Genomic DNA, 22,463 nt, shown 5'->3' with positions numbered 1-22,463 from the left:
GCTCAAGTGAGCAAAATATCAGCACATGTTTAAGCTTCTTTCCTCGAATAAAGATGTTTTTTTAATCAGGGCCTTAATCCTTTTGTAATTTTGAATAATTTTAACATTCCCCCCCCACACACACACACACATTGAAGTACTGGAGATTGCAAATGAAGTAGAAACATTTTTTTTTCCAGTGTGTATTTTGCTATGTACGTCTTCACAAATAGATAGATTTAAAGACTTCAGTGTTTACTTTGTTAGGCATGTGATCACATAACCACATCAAGTCATGTTACCATAGACTTGTAAGCAACACTTCCACAATTGTTGTAAACTGTAACTGAAGCAGCAAAAAATACAGCATTTTATTCAGTTGGACTGGACATGTTAGAAATGGCATATGAAAGGCAAATTGTCTTATAAAATACTTTGGGAACTGAATCATTTAAAACTTTTAAAGATTACTGTCCTCTCCTTAAGTCACAACATTTTTGAAAGAAAAATAAGAGCACAACAGTGTGTCCTTGACTCATTCGCTTTTGTGGGTTTGTCACAACTAATGTGTTACTCCCATTTTATCAAAAAAAATTTTGTAATTGTTTTTTAAAAACAGGAAATAATGAGGGTAAACTACATATTATTTGTTCACATTCCTTGGGTAAATATACAGAGCCTGATGTTTCAGCCTTTATTCATGGAAGGGTTGGATTTTAATCTGATTATCTGTAGATCCATTTCTGCCACCCTTATTCACCTTAGGTCTGATCTTGTATCACTGAAACAAATAAAGTTTTACCACTGACTTCACTGGGAGCAGGATCAACCCCTTTATGCAGTACCCTATTCTGCAAGCAGTTCCATTGTCCAGTGGAGTAAACTACTATGTAATGTGAGCAGGGTTTGCAGGACTGAAACCATAATTATTCTGTTTCTGTCACCTTTTGATACTCTTATGTCATTGACATCATCTGTACTAAAAATAATTGACAGTTCTGGAGAAACAAATTGACCAAGTTGCAGTGGACTACCTTCTTGCATTTTTGCTTTTTGTCAGATCATGTTTATATCTAAGTTGGCTTTTTAATATAAACAAGGACAAAGCACCTTCAACTAACAGGCTGAGAATTTTTTAATTTTTGTTATATAGAGTCCAAAAAAAATTTTTTTGGAACACACAAACTTTTAATACAAGTTTACCCACAGCACTTTTGTATGTATGGCAGCATGTGAAGGGAATGGAGCTGAGGAACATTTTTGACTTGTTTTTCTAAAAGGAAAGAGGGTTTCTGATAAGACCTAAAATATTACAGTTCAGCTTGAGGCTAATAGTCACATCTCAATTTAAACCCCTGTGTATCTGGTTTGTAATAGGACTGCTATCAGTCTTCGCCACATTTATGTAATGGCACTTTCTGATATGGTCTAAACTTTATCTGAACTCTTTACATTGACTTTAGTAAGTCACCATCTGGATTAAATCAAAAGATTGTTTTAGTTGTATTCATAACAGGGCCTGAGAGTTTATAAAATTGTATGGATTTATTAATTCTAGCACTAGCTCAAGAATCTTGCTATTGCTACCTTCAGCACTCAGGAAATGTAAATATTTCTACAAATTGGGGAGGAAGGCAGGGAAAAAGCTATTGAATAATGTTTTTAAATTTCCAGGGACAATCTCTATCACCTACAAATTTAGTTATAAACTTTAGTCTTTCTTCAAAGGCCCTTTTAATTTTATTTCCTGGTTTGCTGAGAGGGAAAGAACAAATTCTCAACTAATTTATTTAGAATATATCTAGAGTACAACAGTAGCTGAGTACAAAAAATACTATCCCTATGAAAGAAACATTTTTCCCCACAAAATACACAGTACACTTTCCTTTTAAAACCCTGCTGTAAGTGTAAACAATCCAAGAAAATCATCAGCCCCCGGCCACCTTCCATACAGCACTATCAGATCTAGGCCTCCACCCCATACACTATCAGTCTTAAAAACAAACATTTATTGCCTAAAAGGGTTCCATACCTTTTTTTTATTTTGAAAATTAGTAGATCCACTCAAGTTACTACTACTGAGAGTTATTCACTCTACTTTTTTTACCCTATGGAGATTTGTTTACCATATGCTGAAGACCTGATTCTGTACCCATTATAGTCAATTGCAAAATACTGCTTGATTTAAATAAATGCAGGACTGGATTCTCACTTAGTGCAAGAGGAAATGTTTTTGAAATGTACATGATCCTTAAAGGCAGAGAAACACTATATATATGTGTCAACATATCTATTTCCTCCTTTAAAAATCAAAGCTCTAAAAGCTTTTTAGTTGTTCCGACAAGTGATATACGTCTACTGTTGTTGCCTTCAATGTTTTCTTGTGGTTTCTAGTGTCTCTAAAATAATGAGTTCGGTTGTTTTTTTAACAAGCCCTACTCAGGTTTGACCAAAACGAAAGCTTATTACCGTGTAAAAAAAATTACATAGTTCCTTTCTCACTGATCCGAAAAAATCGCCTCCTGAAATGCTACAGCGAGCACGATACACCTGGAACCAAGCAAACGCGACGCAGGGGAAGAGAAGCCGCAAGACCTCTGAGAAAGTACTGGGAAGAGGACTGATGCAGCCGCGAGCGAGCACGTCTCTCAACACGCAGTAACAGCGCCCACTTCCCTTCCCTGTCTCCGCTCCGGGACGCAGACGCTTAGCCCGGGCAATAAACAGGGGATGAGGCCCCCCCGGCCCAGGTCTGGCACCCGCTCGCGCCGTGTGTAGCAGCGCCCAGGCAAGCCCCTCTCCCGGGACCGTGCACTCCCCCAGCCACCTCCGTGCACCCCGCCTGGGAGGCGAAATCCTCAGCATCCAACGCAACAAGTGTGCCGCTGCCCCTACCTCGGCGGGGCTCTGCCGTCTCTGGCCGGCGTGGAAGCGACCGCTGCCCTGCAGACACAGAGAGAGAGAGACAAGCCTTAGTGCCCGGCGAGCCCCCCATTCCCGGGCTCGTCCCGGGCAGGGGCTGGCCCTGGCCCGCGGGCAGCGAGAGGGGCACTTGCACTCACCGCAGCGTCACTTGCAGAACGGCCCCTATTGTCCGCGCTGCGCCGGGAGCCCACTCGCCGCGGCTCCCGCCCAGCCTGCGCCGGGCCCCGCCCTGCTCCCTCCCGGCGCTCCAACCACCTCTCCCCGGCCCGCCCCTGGCTGGAAGAGCGGAGCCGCCTGCCCTGCCCCGGCATGTGCCTCGTGTGCGTCTGCCCGGGCTCGGGCTGCCGAGCCGGAGCTTGGGGGGGGGGAGTGCGTGCCAAGTGGTGCGAACCCTCCCCCCAGCCCTGGCAGGAGCGAGCTGCTGCCCTTTGCACCCAGCGCGGCTCAGCCTGCCCCAAATGTTCCCATAGCGACACGGAGGAGGGGTGGGAAGCGGTGCGGAGCCGCGAGGAGCTGAGCAGCGTGTGGGGAGGAAGCGTGTGGAGGGATGAGGAACCGAGAGGCCGGGATGACGAACAGGAGCGATACCTGAGCAGAGTGGGGGTGGAGGGACGAGGGGAGCAGGGATAGGGGGGCGGAGCTTTTCTAATAGGATTTCCTATTTGAAATAAATGTCAACAAAAATAGGGCTCTGCAGCCTGGCTTCTCCAAGGGGCTAGTCATTAAGGCCCTGAGCCAGCAAAACACTTAAACACGTGCTTAATTTTAAGCATGGGAGTAGTCCAGTTGACTGTAAACAAGCAAGTAGTGCCGCAGAAGCTAAGCATGTGCTTGAGTGATTTGCTACTTGCAGCTGTCAATCCTACACTTTTGCTAAACTCAGAAGTAGTTGAGGGAGCTCAGCATTTCACTGGATTCCGCAGTCCTCCATAGTATTGCTCCAGGAAGATTACATATAGTGAGAGATGGGTTTTAGGCCAAAGACTTTTTAACCTGTTTTGTTACCCCAAAAACAAGCTTTAGGGTGCCACTATAATAACCTCCCTATCACCCCCTTAATGTAAGGTCTGGATCTCTGGGGTAGCTAAGAAAAAACTTCAAGGAGTCCGGTGGCACCTTAAAGACTAACAGATTTATTTGCGCATAAGCTTTTGTGGGTAAAAAGACTCACTTCTTCAGATGCAAAAGTTGGGGGACACAGATACAGCTTTTTGACAAGTAATTGACACAGGCAGTATTCTTTCCAAAACAAAGTATCTTTTTATTAATGTAACTAACAATCCCTATAACATACATCTAAAATCATAAATAAAACACAAATCCCTTATTGCAAGTTAAAGAGCATACAAACTGCAATTGCATACAGTCCAAGTGATTCTAAGTTGTCACACCCTGTTACAGATGGCCAGTCTGCCACAGATCACTGACAGCAGTTCTTAAATTGTACTTTGTTTTACATATATAAATTATAGTTAACACGCTCATACATCACACACATATACATATTCATACTAAACTATAGTTACTCTGGCAGGTTTACTCTGTCCTGCTGGCTTTCTGGTGCTGCTGCTGTTGTTATAGCTACCTTTCTCAATCAGCTTTCTTCAGGTCTCTTGCCAGTTCAACTGCTCTCTGCCTCTCAACTACTTAGCTGCTCTCTGAATTCTTTGTCCACTCCTCACTCAACCATCCTAACCATCTGCCTCTTATACTGTCCTCTCAGCTGTCAGATCCTTACTGCACATGCTCATTATCTTACCAAAGCTTTTCTGCACATGCTCCCCGCCAAACATTCTTATCAGTAGGGCCCCACCAAATTCACGGCAATGAAAAACACATCAGGGACTGTGAAATCTGGTCTCCCCCTGTTAAATCTGGTCTTGTGTGTGCTTTTACCCTATATTATACTATACAAATTTCATGGAGGAGACCAGTGTTTCTCAAATTGGGGGTCCTGACTCAAAAGGGAGTTGTAGGGATGGGGATCATAGTGTTGCCACTTTCACTTCTGTGCTGGGTGGCAAGATAGTGATGGCTGTTGATTGAGGGCCCAGCTCTACAAACAGCAGCAAGGGAGGCAATGCCATATCATGATATATATACACCTATTACACAGAACCAGAAGTCTAGTCCTCTGCCTTCATTAGCAGGACCAAGTACTGATTTTGCCCCAGATCCCTAAATGGTCTCCTCAAGAATTGAACTCCTAATCCTCGGTTTAGTAGGCTAATGGGCAAACCACTGAGCTATCCCTCTCCCCTACTATGCTACCCTTATTTCTGTGCTGCTGCTTGCAGTGACTTTGCCTTCAGAGCTGGGCTCCTGGCCAGCAGATGCTGCTCTCCAGCTGCCCAGCTCCGAAGGCAGCAGCGCTGCCATCAACAGCAGCCCAGAAGTAAGGGTAACAGTACCGCAACTCCCCACCTCCCTACAATAACCTTGCTACCCACTTCTCACAACTCCGTTTGGGGTCAGGACCCCTATAATTACAACACCTGAAATTTCAGATTTAAATATCTGAAATCATGAAACTGATGTTTTTTAAAATCCTATGACAGTGAAATTGACCAAAATGGACCATGTATTTGGTAGGGCCCTACTTATCAGTTTGAATACATGCCAACATTGCCTCATTCTTGGATACATGCCAATATTGCAAACAGTCTGCACATGCTCATTGCCGTTGTTTACCTCAGAACTATGATTTGCTGACCTTATCATCTGACCTGCAGCTTCTAATGGTGGAGTGACTTTTGCTTATTCAAAATAAAAGCTAGGGGCACAAAATGGAGTCTGAAGAATTTCTCTGGTGTCAAAAGAAAGCAATTGAGGTACATTTTAGTGTGTTTCTGACTGACCTTTAGGAGGGATAAATGTGGCCATAACAGCGGGAGATGTTGATTACTTTCACAACTTTATTTTGAACAGCTTAGAGAGTATGGAAGGATGGGTCTCAGAGAGGATAAGAAAGTCATATTGTCAAGGTCAACGTCTGAAAAGTTTTTATGGTGTTAGTGGGAAAGAGAAGATTTTGGAAATAGAGCAGAAATAAATCAATAAGGCTTAGTGCTAGATTGAGGCTGTGTTAGAATAAGAAATCAAGGAATACATGAGAAGGGAATATGAAAGTAACATGAGAATACCTATTTTAATATTTTCTTTGGTGATGATCCACATGGTGGAAAAAAAGTCTTGGAATTTGTTGAGGTAATAAAGATTACCATTATTCATAAATTATGTGTTTGTATATAAATACTCAGATGCAAAGGCCTTATTTTTGCTATAAAATTTTATATTAGAATTTGACTCTAGCAAGTTTAATACTCATGCTGACCGCAAGTTTGCAGTTAGTCGAAACAAGGACAGGTCATATTCCACATTGTGTTAGCTAGTCATGACAGGACTGGCTTTAGGGCTCCAAATAAGCCTTCTCCCACATTGCCAGAGTGCAAATGGATTGGTGGGTTTCATTTCTCATTGTGGTCCTACTGGTGGAAAGGGGGTTGGAGTAGTGATTTTCTTCATGTGTAACAGGCCCACCCACGAGGGGTATTACTTTCCTTCCTTATGGCAGTTGCATTGCCAGAAATGAGGGCCTGGAAGAGACAATCCTCTTTCATATGGTCCCCTGGAGAGGGAAAGTTTGTTGGTAAGTTTCTTGCCCCTCCAGGTTAAGCAGGAAGGAGAAGATGAACTCAGGCATGCAGGGTCCCAAACACAAGGCCACAACTAATCCTTTCTATTGTGTATATGGTAAAAAAGTTAAAATGTTTCTCCTACTTGAAGGAGGGTGTAAGAAAGATGGAGTCTACTTGCTATACTCCAGCTATCAACCCCTGAATACCTCCCTACATCTTTCTCAGAGGTTAGTGGGAGTGAACAGTTTCACTTGAGAAAAAACATTAAAAAGGCAAAACAAAACTTCTGCTCCATGCCTTATTGTCCTGTCAAATAGGGAGACTGGATCAATTCGTGCTTGCAAAAGGACTTTGCCCTTTATTTATTGTATGATATCATCTCTATGGCACAAGAAGGTAAACAACATGAAAAAACGAAACAGTGGCATAGATACAGAATTCTAAATGAAGCGAGGCTGTCCATAGATTACACAAGCCATTCTTTAAAAGAAAATAAGAAATATAAAATAGATGTTTCCTTTCCCACTCCTAGTGAGTAACCCCAAGGATCTTTTGCAGGATAGAAGTCTTCCCATTGCCTTCAAGAATTTAAGGGGCTTTGGATTAGGCCTTAACTTCTCTGAAACTCAGCTGTACAATGAGTATAATACTTACCTTCAATCTTATTTAGGTGTGTTATGAGACTGAGATATATAATGTTTACAAAGTACAATCCTCAGATAAAAGGTGTTATGAAAGTGCAAAGTACTTTATACGTATTTTAAAAGGGGATTTAATCTTAAAACTATAATTTGTTAAAAACTTATCTGAGCTTTTTCTATAGGCAGACTCCTCTTAATCTTCTGAGAATTTAAACCTTATTTTGATTGTGTTTTGCACTGCATAAGGCCTCATTCCAGCAAAGACTTTTACACATGATTAACTTTAAATATATAAGTAGTCCCATTCAAGTCAATAAGACTACTTGTGCTTAAAGCTACACACATGTATAAGTGATTGCAGAATTGCATCGATGCCGCTATAGAATTTTTTTATAATTATAAGCATCCCGGTAAAGCTATGTTTGGCCTTAATTAGACAATATTCTGAACTATAATTTAAAAAATTAAAGTACATAATATAAAAAGTTGAATAAATGCATTGGTAAATTGCAGCTATGATGTATATCAGTGGTTCTCAACTTATTTATCATTGCAGGCCGCATATGCAGCTCACAATGTGTTACCTGGGCTGCAGGGGCCAGGTGGCAGGGCAGTGGCAGCCCAGACCTCGATTCTGGACCCTGGATCCCCACTGTGCGGCTGCCCTGAACCCCGCACTGTGTGGGGCTGGGAGGCAGCCCCAGAGCTTGCAGGGCCAGGTGACAGCACTGGAGCTTGTGGGGCCAGGCAGCAGCTACAAACCCTGGACTCTGTGGGCTGGGCTGGCATCCTCGACTGGACCCCAACCCTGCCGTGCTGGGCAGCGGGGCAGCCTGGACCCCACTGCACCGGGTAGCTGGAACCCAGACCCCACCACATGGGCTGGCCTTAGCACACAGCTGAGCTGGGCCACAGCTGTGTGCTAATTGGGCCACATGCAGCCCATGGTCTGCGGGTTGAGAATCACTGATGGATATTGACAAATTAATTTTAAATTTTCAGGAAAACTGCAAAATGACTGATCTGGATTGTCGTAAAAGGGTCTAATGTTGTGGATGAAGGACTATAGGATTGGTCTCAAGGTTTATTTTTGGTACGAAAATAAAAACTCTTTTTGTCCTGACTGAATTCTCTTATGTCCCCATAAGCTTGATGGATGCCACTGCCCAAGTACTTGATACTGACACACCAAGTCCATTTATTTTTTCTCACTTGTGTCAGTTGTCACAGTAGATACTTTTTCATGGTTAGAGGAGGACCTCGCCTTGACTGTTGTCACTCCTTGCTAGAGCTACTGTTGCCATAGGCCGTGGGTGACACCCCCCCTTCTTCAGGGAGGCTAGTCTGCTGGCCTTTCCTCTTCCACCTGAGGCCCCACCCCCACCCACTGGAGCCCCGAGCACTCCCTCCCCAGCAAGTGGTCAGAGGAGCCACAGCCCAGCCATGCCGGCTGGCCCCCGTAGCGATGGGCTGAGCCGCCAGCCCCCTAGCGCTGGCTGGGCCAAGCTGCTGGCCCCAGTGCCAGGCCAGCCCCAGTGCTGCCCTGGGCCACCAACGGGCCTGAGCTCCAGGCCGCGGTTGGAGCTGAGTGAGCCCCCGCCGGCTTCAGAGTAGAGGGGGAGAGAGGGCAGAGCCTTGGGGCAGGACATGGGTGGGGCCACGGCCTGGGTCAGGGAAGGCTTAGCCTTCCCTGGCCTTTGATATTCTCTGCCCATTACTGTTGTATCCTGTCATTTCCACTGCATATGACACAAGCAAGAAAATATAGGGCTTTGTAGGCTTTAGTCCCATAGATTCTAAAAAAATGTGGAGTATTATTAGTCTCTTCCAAGAATTCATATAATTGTCATCCATTATTGCTTCATAGTTATGTCCCTGGAACTGACCTTATCACCTGAAAACAAAGCATAAGTATTATATTCAGATTGATTTATGGATTTAGGAACTGTTATCTATCTAGTTGTTTCATTCCAGCATACTGCAAAAGTTAACCTTATTTTAGCTATGGTCAGGTTATTCTATTTTTAAATGTGATCAGCTGTCTAAATCCATTACTATTAATCATTAATTTCCCCCTTTATTTCCACTATAATTCTTCAGGCCTTTACAGCCTGTTATGAAATATGTACTTAGTTTTCTATTAACCTTATCACTGGAGGTCAGATTCCTTACTTTCCTCTGACATTCTGCAAGGAGTTCTACTATATTGTGTCTAATCTTAAAATAGCTATTGCTTGCCATATGCTGGCACTGATGCCACTAATCTATTAGCTGCATGACTCACCCATCTACTGGCATCTTTCTTTCAAGGTCCCCATAGCACAGCTGACTATTCATGTCAGCAAGTGTGTGTGTGTTATCCTTTATATTATGCTTGAGTGTGCCAATTGCTAACCATGGGACCAATCCTGCTTCTACCAAAATCAATAAGAGTTTTGCCATCACATTCATCTGGAGCAGACTTGGCCCCTTAATCTCTCACTTTCTAGCAACTAAGCTTTTTCTTATTTCCAGAGTAATTTGCAGAAAAACAAAGAGGTATGTAAGAAGGAAATAGACAGAAGAGTTTTCACAAGAAATGGCAATGGGGCAAAATTCTGTGCTGACTTACGTAAATTAGTAAATGTTTCTAAGATGGTCAAACAGTGGATGTAAGTAGCAAAATATTCTATATTAGATAATACAAAGCAGTATCTAATATCTAATGTATATATTATAGGAGGCACATGTAGTGACACCTATAATAAAGTTTGTCTGATTCTTTCCAGTATAAAACCATTTTTTCCATTGCATTACATTTGCTGAACTTTGACCACGTGGGCTGAAATTTTCCATGCAGGGTGTCTGCCTCAAGCTGAATTTATTTATTTGTTTAATATTTCAATAAAAATGCTTCAGCCATTTCTAAGAACAACATTAAGGGACACATGCATAATTTTGCTCATGTTCAAAACTTTCTTAAGCTGTTTTATTTTTAGAAGATCTAGTGTCTTTATGTCTTGAAGCCAGGACTTGAAATTTGGCTCAGTTGCCTTGGTGTCAGGGATGTAATTTTTGCTGTTCCTATGAAAATACACCCACATTTGTCCAAATCATGCGCCCCTGAAAATCTTAGTTTGCACATGTTTAGTAGACGCTTCTTTGAGTTTGGCAAGTAAAATCTCTGAAGATTCTGTCTGTATTGAAAATGTTCCAACCCAGGTCTGCAGGGGCTCAGTGGGACTTTTTCTGCCATTGATCCTCCTAGCCCCAAGGGACAGGTGTGGTTCCAGGCACAGGAACTGAGAATAGGACTGTCTTTCCTATGCTTTCAATGCTCCACTCCTTTCTGGTGCTTAAGCGATGAGGAGGAGGGGATGAACAGCCAGACTTAAATGCACCGAGGACTAGGAGCTGGGTCTGGGGAAGCCAGGGAGTGGGGTGAGGATGTGAATCTGAGGGGACTGGGAGGGTGTCTATATGAGGTCACTGACTGCGACAAGGACAAGGTGGAGAGGCTGGGGCACAAATGTTTGAAACCACTAGACACTGCCCTCAGTATCTGGAGTAGAATGCAGGATTCCTGAGTCTCACCATTCCTCTGTTGTCAGCAAATATCTGTGAAATACACTGGCAAAATGTCCCATCTTTCTCTAATGCTAGCCCACACCAAAAATGATAACCTGCTATCTGTTACTCTGTTAGCTCAAGAGGCAGAGGTCTATGCAGTGGATCTGAAGGTTCTAGCCCTGTTGATGACCCATGTGAGTGTCCATATAGTTCCACATGATGGAATTTCATTTTTTTCTTTTTTTTTTAAACCCTAGGAAATGACATTAAAAAGACTACATTAAAGTTGCAAAGTTGCCATTAAAGTTGCAAAGTTAAATACTCAAAAGTTAGGAAATGCCAGAATTAAGATTGCCTGTGCAACCTTAATTTGGCCCCATGTGTGTATACACTGTGATTAAGGCTAAGATTATGTCACAGACAGAGACCTCCATAACATTTTCCGCTTCATCCCTGCAGAAATGGGGCTGGAGCTGTCAGCTGGTGGGAACCCTGGAGCTCCAAGCTCCGTCAGGTGCCAGAGGTCCCCACAGCTCCCAGCCACAGCGGGGGGGCCTGTAGCTCCGAGCCACCACATGCGGCAGGAGCCCCTGCACTTCTCAACCACCCCGGGTGGCTGAGGGACCCAGAGCTCCAAGCCACTGCAGGCGGCCTGGAGCTCCCAGCCACTGTGTGGGGACCCTGGAGCTCCCAGCCACTGTGGGTGGCAGAGGGACTCTGGAGCTCTCAGCCGCTGCAGGCAGCGGGGGAACCCCAGGACTCTCAACTGCCAGCCCTGGAACGCTGAGCTGCGACAGGTGGCCGGGTACCCCGAAGCTCCAAGCCGCTGTGGGCACCAGATGGTGCAGCTGCAGCAGATGCTGGACCACCCCCTCCTCTACCACAGCAGGGTTCCAGCTCTCATATCCCATCAGCCCCATTTTGTCACAGTTATTTTTAGTAAAAGTCAGGGACGGGTCACTATTGCCTGATTTTTGAAGGTTAATAATCTTTAGATAATATGGGTTATAGGCTCGCCAATTACTCTGATCAGAAGATAATAAGATTCTTGTCCCAGAATCAGGCTACACAGAATTTACAGGGACCCTTGGGATGTATGACAAGGAAACTCACACTGAGAACAAAATGCAGCCTTAAAGCCTTTTATTGAGATAAATGGAATAGTAATGGAATTGTAATCAAATAATTAATCAATTACAACCACAATAATATTGTTCTAGCAATATATGTGGTATTATATACTATAAATGTTTTTCAATTAATATACTCACACCCTTCCTTGATTACCTGGTGATAAGAGACAAAAGATCAGTCTTGCCTCTGACATGTCAAGAGTTTGATGTTCCAAGTTCCTGAAGTCTTGAGTGAGAGGTGAAGAACACTCCAGTAATAATTTTAGCGTTAAAGGAAAACATAAAGCAGATAAATCAATATCTTTAGAAGAAAATAGAAAACAATTTGCACAAAACTTTTGGGACTTAAACTTGATTTAAAAAGTACTCCCTTAATATTCTTTATTTGCCTCTTCCAACTTGCCTTTCTTTTTATTCAGTTGCTTGAAACAAACTAACAATGAATGAGCTGAACCTACCCAACATGGTAGTTTGCCCCTTTTATAGGGCCTGAGCCCTAGGTGCCTTCCTTCCGTGTCCAAACGTAACTTCCTCACCCACAAAAATGTTAGGGTACACTTACTCTTTAGGATGGCATGGTTGTACGTATTAATGACATATTCATAACTATTAGTGATCATTAGCTCATCCTCACCTCTGTTATTTCTTTCTTAACTGGTTGTTTCCATGTTCTTTGTAGTGTATCTGTTAAGTCTGAAAAAGGCCACGAACTTGGGTAACCTTACCTACTAACTTGCTTTAATATGCCCACTTATCTCTGTTAAAGATTCCAAACATATATACTGCATGCTCCAGCTCATCATCACATATCTCGAATATCTGTATGCTAACTTGCCCTAGCTCAACGTATAGGATGTGGCCTGTAGGTTCCTTGCGTTACAACTAAAATACTCGAATACAAACAGCCAAAATACTCTAATTATAACAACAAATAATAAACCTATAATATAACAAGTGGTTACATTCATAAGAAAAGATATATAGGCAAGCAAGCAAACTAGCCCTATAGGCTACATCACAGGCTTCCCTGAATTTTTGTTTATTGCCTGTGACCTGCCTCTGACTTTTACTAAAAATAACCATGACAATATCTTAATGGTAATTGTGATATAGACTTTAATTACATTATTATATACTGCTTTTTACCATGGGGGGAGGAAGGGCTGTATAAATCCGGGGGGGGGGGGAATAGTGTGTGTGTGTGTGAGAGAGAGAGAGATTTCTATACTGCAGAGGGTGTCTGGGGCCCTGGAGGAGGTCTCTACAGTGCCAAGGTGTCTGTAAGGGGTCTCTGTAATACAGTGACTGGCTTTTTAATTTTACAAGCAAACACTTTCATTCTTTTTCACATGCTGCCCCTCATGCTTGGAAAGAGTTCTCCCATTTTCCTCTTTCAAATCCCTCCTTAAAACTCTTCTTTGCTCTGATGTCTGCAAAAATGTGACAAGGTTAGGCAGCTGGTGTGCTGAAATTGCTGCCTATCATGCTGGCAGATAGTGTCTTCTTGTGCTCCTCCATTTGCCTGTCTGTCTCCACCTGTTGTCATGACTTATGCTTATATTGTAAGCTCTTTGGGGCAAGGATTTTCTTTTTGTTCTGTGTTTTTTATGGAGCTTAGCACAATGGGGTACTTGTCCATGACTGTGGCTTGTAAGTGTGTGCTTCCATAATAAATAAATAAATAAATACATAGGGTGGGAGGGTGGCTATGAGGGATGTACAGGTCTGGGGGCTCCACAGTGCAGAGGATGTCAGTGGTGCAGAAGGGTGGCTGTGCAGTGCTGGGATGTCAGAGGTCTCTGTGGTTCAGTGGGTGGCCACAGAGTGCAGAGGTCTTTGGGGTCTCTATGGTTCAGGGGTGGCTATGCAGGTCCAGGGGTCTCGAGGGTAGCTGTTGGGGGGGAAGGAGTCATCTCAGTGGTTCGGGGGTGGCTGTTCTGGTGTGAGGGTCTCAGTGGTTCAGGGATGGTTGTGGGGGGCAGCAATCTCTGGGATCTCAGTAATTTGGGGGTAGGGGATGGGCATAAGGGTCTCCGGTTGGGGGTGGCTGTGGGGAGGGCCAAGGGAGTGTCTGGGGGTCTCAGTAATTTGGCAGTGGGTGTGCAGGTATGGGGGGTCTCTGGTTGGGGGTGGCTGTGGGGCAGGGCTCAGAGGGTGTCTGGGGGGGTCTCAGTAATTTGGGAGTGGCCGTTTGGGGGTCTCTGGTTGGGGGTGGCTGTGGGGCAGGGCTCAGAGGGTGTCTGGGGGGTCTCGGTAATTTGGGGGTGGCCGTGTGGGTTTGGGGGTCTCTGGTTGGGGGTGGCGGTGGGGCAGGGCCTAGGGGGTCGCTGGGGGTCTCAGTGATTGGGGGTGGCTGGGTCTGTGTTACGGGGTCTCTCGTAGCTGCCGCCCCTCCCCCGGAAGTATCCCCGGCGGGGTGGCCGCGTCCCCCGTTACCAGGGAGTGGCCCCGGAAGCCGTAGGGGCGGCGGCGGCCCTGCTGCGGCTGCTCCCGCCCCCCGCGGGACGCTCCTGGCCGGCGCCTCTCGGCAGCGGGGCAGCGCATGGAGCCGGCGGGCGGGCGGTAGCGGGGCGGAGGCGGCCATGGGGGTGGCTGGCGGGGTGTGAGGAGGAGCCGGGGGAGCCCAGCCGAAGTCCCGGCGGGAGCGGCCCCCTCCCGCGGGCAGGTGAGAGCCGGAGACTCCGCGGGGCCTGCAGGGGAGGGACCCCCATCGCAGCAGGGGCGGGCGGCGGTTCCCCTTCAACACCCCCCGCCCCAGGCAGCAGCGGAGAGGGGCGGTGCCCGAAACCCCTTCACGCAGCGCTACATCAGCCCCCCCCCGCCCCCATGGGGGGGACCCACCTCCCCCAACACACCAGCCCCCCCCCCCACATGGGGGGGACCCACTTCCCCCAGCTCAGCCTTCCCCAGCCCACCCCATACTAATCCCTCCATCCCTGGGTGCCAGAAGAGGAGATTCTGCCCCAGCTCAACTACATTGCTGCTATCATGATAACCCATGTCATGGTGATTTGTATTGACGTGTCTCAAGCCGTTCTATACCCTGTATCTGTGATTTATCTTTAATGACCTGCTTTCTAGAAATGTATAAATATACATTGAAATATATGTTATCTATCTGTAGACACTGCTGAAGGGCCCACTCACTTTAGTATCTTGGGGCTGATTTTTTAAAATTGTATGTGTGTAATGCTATGTATTTTAATACAGTTTTAAGTATACCAAATTTAATTCTGCGTAGCCTTGACACTGGTAAGCCTTGGGGCTCTGACCCTGTAAATGTTTACTACCAAGTGAGTTGGTACTACCTTGAGTTCCTAGTCCATGACTTATCCCAATGGGACTACTCTCAGTAGCAAACACTATGTTCAGTAGTAGTAAGCACTTGTGAGAGTGGGCCCATGGAGTTTGTATTTATCTAGTTTAAATTTATCACTTTATATGTGATGTGTTTCTAGTAATTCTGGATTACTGATCTCTATAGTTCCAATTAATTTATGTATATTTGTATTTTATTATGTACCAGTTCATTGTACAACTTTTACTGTTTAGCTGCCATTTATTTGATATTTAAGAACTTTTAAAATATACCTGGTATCAGATAATCTGATCCTGCAGTTCTCTTACACAGGCAAAACTTCCACTGATTTAATGAGATTTTTATATCAACTTTAAAGGGTATTGCTTGAGTATGAACGCAAAATTGTAGTCTTAAACATCAGAGATGGAGAGAACCTGTTAGATCATCTAATCCAGTGGTCTTCAGCCCTCTTATGCACAAGATCACTTTTTGAATGTAAATGCAACCCAGGATCTACCCCACTCCTTCCCTGAGGCCCCGCCTCTTCCCCCGAGACCCTTCTCCATTCACTCATCCCTCTCCCTCCGTTGCTCACTCTCCTGCACCCTCACTCACTTTCACCGGGCTGGGGTAGGGATGTGGGAGGGGGTGCGGGCTCTGGGCTGAGGCTGAGGGGTTAGGAATGTGGGAGGAGGCTCCAGGCTGAGCTTGGGGTTGGGGTACAGGAGGGGTGAGGGGTGCTGGCTCTGGGAGGGGGCTCAGGGCTGAGGAAGGGGTTTGGGGTGCTGGCTCCAGGTGGAGGCTCAAGGCAGGGGGTTGGGGTGCGGGAGGGGTGTGGGCTCCCAGCAGGCTGTGCTTACCTCGGGTGGCTCCTGGTCGGTGGCTCAGCGTGGCTAAGGCAGGCTCCCTGCCTGCCCCGGCCCTGCGCCATTTCCAGAAGCAGCTGTCACGTCCCTGCAGACCCTGGGGGAGGGCATGAGGCTCCGTGTGCTGCCCCTCCCTGCAGGCACCAGCTCCCATTTTCCACAGTTCCCCATTCCCAGCCAATGGGAGCTGTGGAGACCCCCTGCCCCCACCCCCTGGGCCGTAGGGACGTGTTGGCCGCTTTCAGGAGCAGGGCATGGGCAGGCAAAGAGCCTTAGCTATGCTACTCTGCCGGACTTTTAGTGGCTGGAGATTGTGATCGATTGTCAGAGGCTCCAGGATCGACCAGTCAATCACGATCTACTGGTTGGTGATCACTGATCTAATCACACTGTGGTGGCGGGGGGGGGAGAGAGGCATATAGGATATAAATCCCTTTAGACTGAGCATCAGATATTGGATTAAATTTATACTACCCTTGATTGTAGCCTTAAAGTATTACCTATACTGTTGAATATATGTTGTGTTACTTTCCTGTAATCTTTTTCAGAGTTACTGTAGCCTAAGACAAATATTTTTGCTTGCAGTTATTTGTAACTACATTATAAAAAATACAAAGCTTTAAAAGTCTAATTATGCATCCTCATGGGATAATCAAAGCATCCAAATATCCTGAGTGCTAAATTTGAGTCTCTTGTAATATTGACCTCCCATTAGATCTTGAGCCCTTTAAAAATAGGGACATCAAGATTTAATATTCCTAAAATGAAAGGAAGGATGGTCTTGTGGTTTAGACACTGGGGGTTAAATTCTGTGCTTAACTTTGCCACACACTTCCTCTGTCACCTTCAAAAAGTTACCTAATCTCTCTGTTGCCCTGGTGGGGATATTTTCTAGCCTCATAATTGTGTTGTGAGGATAAATTCATCTATATTTGTGAAGAACTCAGATGCTCCAGTATGGAGGGCCTATTTAAGTACCTAGATAGAGTGAGTGTGTGTGTGTGTGTGTCTTTTAATTAAAAAAAGAAGGGAGGGGCAGAAAAAGAAACTTTGTGGCAAATTTTAATCACCACAAAGAAGCAATAAAGGAGGGTACAAACACAGTTCAGTTCTCCTGTAGCTTTGAAATTCACTGTTTACTCTGGAAGGTGGTTATATCCCCAGGGTGTTAAACAGGGGAGAGGACTAACTAGTCTGCTGTGGTTTAATAGACTGGAGGAGTCAGTTTTAAAAATCTCTAGAACACCCTCCTTACATGTCTGAGTGCATAACCTTCTTGGGAACAAGATACCAGAACGAGTAACTGAACCTCTCTCCTGTATGGTAGTGTAGAGCTGTTTTGCTAGGCCAGTATCTCCAATGAGTTGTTTAAGAAAATGTAGGATGTGTTTTAATATCTTAGGGTATGTCTACACTATGAAATTAGGTCGAATTTATAGAAGTTGATTTTTAGGAAGCGATTTTATACAGTTGATTGTGTGTGTCCCCACTAAGCGCATTAAATCAGTGGAGTGCGTCCACAGTACCGTGGCTAGTGTCGACTTTCGGAGCGTTGCACTGTGGGTAGCTATCCCACAGTTCCTGCAGTCTCCGCTGTCCATTGGAATTCTGGGTTGAACTCCCAATGCCTGATGGGGCAAAAACATTGTCGCGGGTGGTTTGGGGTACATGTCGTCCGTCGCCCCTCCCTCCGTGAAAGCAAAGGCAGGCAATCGTTTCACGCCTTTTTTCTGTGCAGACGCCATACTGTTTTCAGCAGATGGTGCAGTAGGACTGCTAACAGTTGTCATCCAACCACCCCTTCCACTGCAACTCTGCTCTCCTGGTGCCATGAATTGACCTTTCAGGTCCTCTAGTTATTCTTCATAAATATCTATTCTTGTGGCATCCCATTGTCATCCACCGCTTCCGCTGCAACTCTGCTCTCTTGCTTGAGTTTCGATAGCGAATTTCTCCATGTTGTCTGTCATGGGCTCACAGGAACTTTTGTTCTTCCTCGGGAAATGTGCGCGGTGCTAACTGTCATCCTCCACCGCTTCCGCTGCAACTCTGCTCTCCTGGTGTCATGACTCCACCTCGCAGGTCCACTCATCGTTTCGTATAAATATCTATTCTCGTGGCATCTGTCGTCATCCACCGCTTCCACTGCAACTCTGCTCTCCTGCAGACGCCATCCCATGGCAAGCATGGAGGCCGCTCAGCTCGCCGCTGCTGTTGTGAGCATTGTAAACAACTCGTGCATTATCCTGCAGGTGTGAGCAGGTGACGACAGCGCAATCACGATAGTGATGAGGACATGGACACAGACTTCTCTCAAAGTACGGGCCCTGGCAATTTGAACATCATGGTGGTAATGGGGCAGGTTCATGCCGTGGAACGCCGATTCTGGGCCCGGGAAACAAGCACAGACTGGTGGTATCATGTAGTGTTGCAGGTCTGGGATGATTCCCAGTGGCTGCAAAGCTTTTGCATGCATAAGGGCACTTTCATAGAACTTTGTGACTTGCTTTCCCCTGCCCTGAAGTGCAAGAATACCAAGATGAGAGCAGCCCTCACAGTTGAGAACTGAGTGGCAATAGCCCTCTGGAAGCTTGCAACGCCAGACAGCTACTGGTCAGTCAGGAATCAGTTTGGAGTGGGTAAATCTACTGTGGGAGCTGCTGTGATCCAAGTAGCCAATGCAGTCACTGAGCTGCTGCTATCAAGGGTAGTGACTCTGGGAAATGTGCAGGTCGTAGTGGATGGCTTTGCTGCAATGAGATTCCCTAACTGTGGTAGGGCGATAGATGGAACGCATATCCCTATCTTGGGACCGGACCACCTTGGCAGCCAGTACATAAACCTCAAGGGGTACTTTTCAATGGTGCTGCAAGCACTGGTGGATCACAAGGGACGTTTCACCGACATCAATGTGGGACGGTTGGGAAAGATACATGACACTCGCATCTTCAGGAACTCTGATCTGTTTGAACAGCTGCAGGAAGGGACTTACTTCCCAGACCAGAAAATAACTGTTGGGGACATTGAAATGCCTATAGTTATCCTTGGGGACCCAGCCTACCCCTTAATGTCATGGCTCATGAAGCCATACACAGGCAGCCTGGACAGTAGTCAGGAGCTGTTTAACTATAGGCTGAGCAAGTGCAGAATGGTGGTAGAATGTGCATTTGGACATTTAAAAGCTTGCTGGCGCTGTTTACTGACTCGGTTAGACCTCAGCGAAACCAGTATTCCAATTGTTATTGCCGCTTGCTGCGTGCTCCACAATATCTGTGAGAATAAGGGGGAGACGTTTATGGCAGGGTGGGAGGTTGACGCAAATCGCCTGGCCACTGATTACGCACAGGCAGACACCAGGGCAATTGGAAGAGCACAGCAGGGCGCACTGCACATCAGAGAAGCTTTGAAAACCAGTTTCATGACTGGCCAGGTTACAGTGTGACAGTTCCAGTCCCCAAGGATAACTATAGGCATTTCAACGTCCCCAACAGTTATTTTCTGGTCTGGGAAGTAAATCCCTTCCTGCAGCTGTTCAAACAGACCAGAGTTCCTGAAGATGCGAGTGTCATGTATCTTTCCCAACCATCCCATGTTTCTCCTTGATGAAAACCTGCTCCCCTGGTTCACTCTACTTCCCTGTAAGCCAACCGCCCTCCCTCCTTGGATCACCTCTTGCAGAGGCAATAAAGTCATTATTGTTTCAAAATCATGCATTCTTTATTAATTCATCACACAAATAGGGGGATAACTGCCAAGGTAGCCCGGGAGGGGTGGGGCAGGAGGGAAGCACCAGGTGGGGTGGTGGATGAGGGGAGGAGGGAAGGACAAAGCCAAGCTGCACTTCAAAACTTATTGAATGCCAGCCTTCTGTTGCTTGGGCAGTCCTCTGGGGTGGAGTGGTTGGGTGCCTGGAGGCGTCCCCCTCCCCTCGCGCATTCTTGGGAGTCTGGGTGAGGAGGAATGGAACTTGTGGAGGAGGGCAGGCAGTTACACAGGGGCAGCAGCAGCGGTCTTTGCTCCTGCTGCCTTTCCTGCAGTTCCACCAGATGCCAGAGCATATCAGTTTGATCCCCCAGTAGCCTCAGCATTGCATCCTGCCTCTGCTCATCGCGCTGTCGCCATCTCTCATCTTGCTCCCTCCACCTCTCATCTCATTTGTCCCTCCTGTCCTCGTGTTAATTTTCTGCTTTCCTGGACTCTGACATTGCCTCCGTGCATTCTGCTGAGCTTTCAGTGTGGGAGGACCGCATGAGCTCAGAGAATATTTAATCACGAGTGCGGTTTTTTTCGCCTTCTTATCTGTGCTAGCCTCTGGAACGGATATGATAGGGGTAGTGTTGAAACACTTGCAGCTGCGGGAGGAAAAAAAGGGAGAGTAGTATATAAAAAGACATTTTAGAGAACAGTGGGTAGACTCTTTCATGGTGAAAAAGCTGTTAACATTACATAGCACGTGCTTTCGGTACAAGGTCGCATTTTGCCTCTTATATTCAGGGCCTGCCGGTTTGGTGTGAGAGATCACACATGCAGGGCCGGGCAACAGAATTTGGCTTGCAGGCAGCCACGGTATGCCAGTCTTTCAGCTTCTTCAACCTTCAAAACGTGGGAATGGTTTCAAACAGCAGCGCCCACCTTTCCCATACCAAGCACCCATTGGGTTGGCCATTTAAAAGGAGGGACTGTACTGGCTGCGAATGTATCCAAAGTCTCCAGGGCAAATTAATAATTAAACATGCTTGCTTTTAAACCATGCATTATATTTACAAAGGTACACTCACCAGAGGTGCCTTCTCTGGCTTCATGGTCCATGAGCCTGCCTTGAGAGGGTTGGGAGAGTATTGGCTCCAGGATGATAAACAGTTCCTGGCTGTTGGGGAGAATGGTTTCTCCGCTTGCATGCTGTGCGCTATCTTCATCCTCCTCCACCTCCTCATCTTCCTCGTCCCCAAAATCCTCATCCCTGTTGCTTGAGACTCCCCCCATTGCAGGTGTCCACGGACAGGGGTGGGGTAGTGGTAGGGCCCCCCCCTACAATTGCATGCAGCTCATCATAGAAACAGCATGTCTGGGGCTCTGACCCGGAGCAGCCGTTTACCCCTTTGGTTTTTTGGTAGGCTTGCCTGAACTCCTTAATTTTCTTGCGGCACTGCTGCGGGTCCCTGTTGTAGTCTCTGTCCATCATGCCCTTGGAGATTTTTTCAAATATTTTGTCATTTAGTCTTTTGGAACGGAGTTCTGATACCACAGATTCGTCTCCCCAAACAGTGATCAGATCCAGTACCTCCCGTTCGGTCCATGCTGGAGCTCTTTTGCGATTCTGGGACTGCATGGTCACCTGTGCTGATGAGCTCGCCACGCTGGCCAAACAGGAAAAGAAATTCAAAAGTTCCCAGGGTTTTTGCTGTGTACCTTGCTAGTGCATCTGAGTTGAAAGTGCTGTCCAGAGCGGTCACAAGGGAGTACTCTGGGATAGCTCCCGGAGCCCAATACCGTCGAATTGCATCCACACTACCCTAAATTCGACCCTGCGATGTCGATTTCAGCGCTCGTCGGAGAGGAGTACCGAAATTGATTTTAAGAGCCCTTTAAGTCGACAAAAATGGCTTCACTGTGTGGACGGGTGCAGGGTTAAATCAATCTAACGCTGCTAAATTCGACCTAAACTTGTAGTATAGACCAGGGCTTAGTAAAAAGATGGCCCTGCGGGAAAAGATGCTGTGGCAGCCAACTTCCTTTGTATTTAATTTTGGTTTTCAGAAATTAGTTTATTATGCCTCTAGTTTTTAATTGTTTTGAAGTGAAGAAACAGGTGAGAAGCCCTGAAAGCTTGCACTTTTAATAATACCATGAGCTCACGTATATTAGTGAGTCATTTACTGCCAGTGAAAGACACACTTCCCTTCAGCTAAATGAGCCCTTTAAAGCCTGTTCATAAATCTTTGCAGGATCAGGGCCTAAGATAGGAGTAGGAGGCACCTGCCCTGAAGAATTTACAATATAAATAGACAAGACAGACAAACGTACGAGAAATATAAAATGGGGATAATACTTCCTGTGAGGGTTGAACTTGAGCCACAGAGAAATTAAGTAATTTATCCAAGGCCCCATAAGAAGTCTGCAGCAAAGCTGGGAATTGATGACAGATCTTTTTAGTTTTATTCCCTGTGTCTTGACCACAAGATCACTCTTTCTCTCACACAAGTCTGCCTTATATCAATTCAGAATTATTTTTTAATCTTCAGAAAAAAAATAAAAGCATAATTGAGAGTCCACTAGTAAATGTGAGTTTGAAGTTTTAATTTCAGATTCACTTGAAAATCATACAGTTTAATTCATTTATTAAGTTATTTTCCTTTTGATATCGTATTTTACATCTCAGAATAGATGCAGAGTATTGTGTGAGATGTTTTTTACATTTTTTTCTGGCTCTC

At 45.8% G+C, this 22,463-nt stretch overlaps 1 protein-coding gene across 2 annotated transcripts in view; it reads left to right on the top strand.

Moving 5' to 3' along the window:
- Positions 1-5,636: 5,636 nt before the first annotated feature.
- TTLL1 (tubulin tyrosine ligase like 1) overlaps positions 5,637-22,463 on the top strand; it is a 40,789-nt gene continuing 23,962 nt past the window's right edge. The window contains exon 1 of one of the 2 annotated variants that reach the window (XM_044994536.1): positions 5,637-5,735. The gene's annotated coding sequence lies outside the window, so the exon portion shown is untranslated. Of the gene's footprint in view, positions 5,736-14,405; positions 14,531-22,463 lie in introns of those variants that run through there. The other variant, XM_044994528.1, reaches the window with a different exon arrangement.

The sequence above is a fragment of the Mauremys mutica genome, chromosome 1, assembly GCF_020497125.1.
Source record: "Mauremys mutica isolate MM-2020 ecotype Southern chromosome 1, ASM2049712v1, whole genome shotgun sequence".
NCBI classification, from domain to species: Eukaryota; Metazoa; Chordata; order Testudines; family Geoemydidae; genus Mauremys; species Mauremys mutica.
The sequence above is the reverse complement of the archived record's forward strand: the minus strand, read 5'-3'. Positions and strand labels throughout refer to the sequence as shown.